Genomic DNA, 4,901 nt, shown 5'->3' with positions numbered 1-4,901 from the left:
GTTAGCGTAATTGCGCCACAAAACTCTAGAATTTGCATTAATTTGGTGCAAAAAATACCATAATATAATACTTTGGTGCAAATGCACCGTGGGCACAGGGTACTGCACGAATTCAGTGCAGAAATTGATTTTTTTTTCGTTTTTTTTTATATTTTTTTCCAACTAATGATACTTGTAATATACTATACTAAAATAAAATAACATAAATGCCAATAAAATAAAATAAAACTTACTCTACTATGCTACTTTTGCTTGGGTTGTCTCCCAAGAAGCACAATGTTATAGTCCTTGTTAGACTCTTGTTCCGCATGTCTACGTTGGAGAAGCTAAGCCCAAGGTGGTCTTTCCTCTAACTATTTCACCCCCATGATATAACTTAAGTCTTTGACCATTCACGGTGAAAGCTCGTTTAGAACTTGGCTCTTCAATTTCAACAGCTCCATGAGGGAATACTTCCTTTACAATGAAAGGTCCCGACCAACGAGACTTTAATTTTCCCGGAAATAATCTTAACCTTGAGTTATAAAGTAAAACTTGTTGACCAGGGACAAACTCTCTTCTCACAATTTTACTATCATGCCACTTCTTAGTCCTTTCCTTATAAATGCGAGAACTCTCATAGGCTTGAAGCCTAAATTCATCTAACTCATTTAATTGCAAGAGTCTCTTACCACTAGCATCTTTTAAATCAAAATTCAGACATTTTGTCGCCCAATAAGCCTTATGTTCAAGTTCTACTGGCAAGTGACATGACTTCCCATAAACTAGTTGAAATGGAGAAGTTCCAATAGGAGTTTTGAACGCAGTTCGGTACGCCCATAAAGTGTCGTCTAATTTCTTAGACCAATCTTTACGAGACGAACTAACCACCTTTTCTAAAATCCTTTTGAGCTCTCTATTTGAAACTTCAACTTGACCACTAGTTTGTGGGTGATAGGGGGTAGAAACCTTGTGCTTGACACCATATTTTTCTAAAAGGGATTCAAATGCTTTGTTACAAAAATGTGTCCCCCCGTCACTAATGATAGCCCTTGGAACTCCAAATCTAGTGAAAATATTTTTCTTTAGAAATGCCACTACAACCTTGGCATCATTTGTTGAGAGGGCGGAAGCTTCAACCCACTTAGAAACATAGTCTACAGCCACAAGAATGTACTGACATCCATAGGAAGCTGGGAAAGGTCCCATGAAATCGATACCCCACACGTCAAAAATTTCAACTTCTAAAATATTTTTCAGGGGCATCTCATTCTTCCTAGAGATGTTTCCAGTTATTTGGCACCTATCACACCTCTCAACAAATTGCCTACTATCTTTGAATAGTGAAGGCCAATAAAAACCACTTTGGAGGACCTTTGCTGCTGTCCTCTCTCCACTAAAATGTCCCCCATACTCAGAGCCATGGCAATGCCACAAAATATTTTCAAATTCCTCCTCAGGGACACACTTCCTTATCACTCCATCAGCACACCACCTAAACAAAAAAGGTTCCTCCCACAGATAAAATTTAACATCATGCAAAAACTTCTTCTTTTGTTGCCATGTAAAATCAGGTGGCAACACACTAGCAGCTCTATAATTAGCAAAATTAGTGTACCAAGGTAAAGAAGAAGAGTTAAGGGAAAAAAGTTTCTCATATGGAAATTCCTCAAAAATAGGAATTAAGTTGGAATCTCCGCCTTCAATTCTTGACAAGTGGTCAGCAACACCATTGTCCTTCCCTTTCTTATCTTTGATCTCCAGATCAAACTCTTGCAGAAGTAAGATCCACCTTATCAACCTGGGTTTAGAGTCCTGCTTAGACAGTAAATGCTTCAAGGCAGAGTGGTCAGTATGAACAATAACTTTAGAGCCCACCACATATGACCTAAACTTTTCACATGCAAAAACAATAGCAAGTAATTCTTTTTTAGTGGTTGTATAATTCCTTTGTGCTTCATTTAAAACCTTACTAGCATAATAGATCGCATGCAACACTTTTTCTTTCTTTTGACACAAACACAGCTCCTACAGCTATATCACTCGCATCACACATTATTTCAAAAGGTAAAGACCAATCAGGTGCAACTATCACAGGAGTAGTTACAAGTCTTTGTTTAATCAAATTAAAAGCACTAACACAATGTTCATCAAATATGAATGGAGCATCTTTCTCAAGTAGATTTGTCATGGGTTTAGCAATTTTTGAAAAATCTTTAATGAAACGTCTATAGAAACCGGCATGACCTAGAAAACTTCTAACACCTTTTATATTAGAAGGGGGAGGGAGTTTATCAATTACTTCAATTTTGCTCTATCCACTTCTAACCCCTTTTCAGAGACACGATGGCCAAGAACAATTCCATCTCTAACCATAAAATGACATTTTTCCCAATTCAAAACTAAATTTGTCTCTTGACATCGTTTCAATACAAGAGTAAGGTTATGCAAGCATGCATCAAAAGTAGGACCAAACACAGAAAAATCATCCATAAATATTTCAATGCAGTGTTCAATAAGATCAGAGAAAATAGCAAACATACATCGTTGAAAAGTTGCAGGAGCATTACAAAGCCCAAAAGGCATTCTCCTATAAGCAAACACCCCCGTAGGGACAAGTAAAATCAGTCTTCTCTTGATCTTCAGGTGCAACAACAATTTGATTATATCCAGAATAACCATCTAGAAAGCAATAATATTTATGTCCAGCTAACTTTTCAAGCATTTGATCAATAAAGGGGAGGGGGAAGTGATCTTTCCGGGTAGCTGAGTTAAGTCGCCGGTAGTCTATGCAAACTCTCCATCCCGTGACTTGTCTAGTTGGGATCAATTCGTTGTTCTCGTTCTGAACAACAGTGATTCCTCCTTTCTTAGGAACCACTTGAACTGGACTAACCCATTCACTATCAGAAATCGGGTATATGATACCCGCATCAAGTAATTTTATTACCTCTTTCCTCACCACCTCTTTCATTGTTGGATTAAGTCTCCTTTGAGGTTGGACTACAGGCTTATATTCATTTTCCATTAAAATTTTATGCATGCAAATCGTGGGGCTTATTCCCTTAATGTCATCAATAGTCCAACCCAAAGCTGACTTGTGCTCTCTCATAACACGCAACAACTTCTCTTCTTCAAGAAGGGAAAGAGACTTGTTAATAATAACAGGTTTAGATTCACCCTCCTCAAGATAGGCATACTTGAGAGTAGAGGGTAATTGTTTCAATTCAGCCTTATCTTTCTTTTCAGAACTTTCCTCATCTCTACGGAGTTCCTCTATCAAATTCCTCCTAGGGTGGTATTGGTTGAGGGAATCTAATTGTCCTATGGCAGCACTCACCTCTTCTTCCTCAAAATCTAGATCATCTAACTCTATTCCTTCCATGATCACCGCCTCGTAAGGATCCTTCATAGAGATTCTCATAAATTCCTTACACACAAACTCATCCACTACCTCGACTCTAAACACATCTTCTTCCTTGTTTGGGTGTTTCATATTCTTCCACACAGAAAATGTCACTCTCTCATCAGCTACTCTAAGGTCCATGGTTCCCAATTCTACATCTATTAATGCCCTCCCAGTAGCTAGGAATGGTCTACCTAAAATGAGAGGGACCCTAGTGTCTTCTTCCATATCTAACACCACAAAGTCTACAGGGAAAACAAATTTATCAACTCGCACTAACACATCCTCCACTATTCCATAGGGTGTCTTAAGTGACCTATCAACTAACTGGAGAGAGATCATAGTAGGGGTGACTTTTCCTATATCTAACCTTCAAACATGTCAAAGGCATCAAATTAATACTAGCACCTAGATCACACAAAGCTCTTCCTACAGTTAGACCTTCTATGTCAACAGATATTGTGAAGCTACCAGGATCTTTTAGTTTAGGAGGAAGCTTCTTTCTGCAGAATAGCACTGCATTCCTCAGTTAACATTATAGTTTCACTCTCCTCACTTAACTTCCTTCTCATTGACAAATGTCTTTCATAAACTTAGCATAAGTGGGCATTTGCTCCAATGCTTCAGAAAAAGGAATGTTAATTTGAAGCTTCTTAAAAACTTCTAAAAATTTTGAAAACTGTTTTCCAAATTCTTTTTACTAAAGCATTGGGGAAAAGAATTTTGCCACAACAAGCAGACTTTTCTTTTCTTTATTCTCACTTACTATCATATTTCACTCTGATCTTTTTCCCTTACTTATTGCTTCAGATTCACTTTTATTACCAGCCTCACTGTTATTCTTTTCACTATCTTTTTTCTTTTCAATTTCATGCATAACTTTTCCACTTCTTAGAGTAACAACAGAAATATTCTCCCTAGGATTAGGCACAGTGTTACTAGGAAACATACCTGGAGATCTCTCAGATAATTGTTTGGAAATTTGACCGACCTGATTCTCCAAATTTTTGATCGAAGCCTCCTGATTCTTAAAGTTATTTCTGGACTCATTGATGAAGCTATCTGTGGACACCTGAAGCTTGCTAGTAGCTTGTGCCAGTTCTCCCACAATCTCTTCCAGGCTCTGCTTTCCAAGCTATCTGTGGACACCTGAAGCTTGCTCTTGAGAGGACGGAGGTTTTTGATCTTGACTATAACCCCTTTGATTAGAGTACTGCCTCCAATTTCCAGACTTGTCTTGATCTCTCCATGAGAAGTTAGGGTGATTCCTCCAACCCGGATTGTAGGTATTTGAGTAAGGGTTGTTTTGAGGATTACCCATTGCCTTCACTTCCTCATCAAATTCAGCATTCAACACTTGGTTTCCGACCGTCCAAACGTTGTACTATGGCATCCATCTTTTGTGACAACTTCCTGTTGGAGGCGAGAACATCATCATTTGTTCCAACTTCATGCACACTTTCCCGGTTCTCTCTATCATAGTCTGACTGTGAAGATCTAGTGGCCAAATTGTCGA

General features: G+C 38.3%; 1 pseudogene; it reads right to left on the bottom strand.

The window, feature by feature from the left end:
* Positions 1 to 312: 312 nt before the first annotated feature.
* LOC130725236 (uncharacterized) lies at positions 313 to 4,334 on the bottom strand (annotated as a pseudogene).
* Positions 4,335 to 4,901: the final 567 nt, after the last annotated feature.

Source organism: Lotus japonicus, chromosome 6, assembly GCF_012489685.1.
Source record: "Lotus japonicus ecotype B-129 chromosome 6, LjGifu_v1.2".
In the NCBI taxonomy this organism is placed as follows: domain Eukaryota; kingdom Viridiplantae; phylum Streptophyta; class Magnoliopsida; order Fabales; family Fabaceae; genus Lotus; species Lotus japonicus.
Note: the sequence above shows the minus strand (reverse complement) of the source record. Positions and strands in the feature narration are given on the sequence as shown.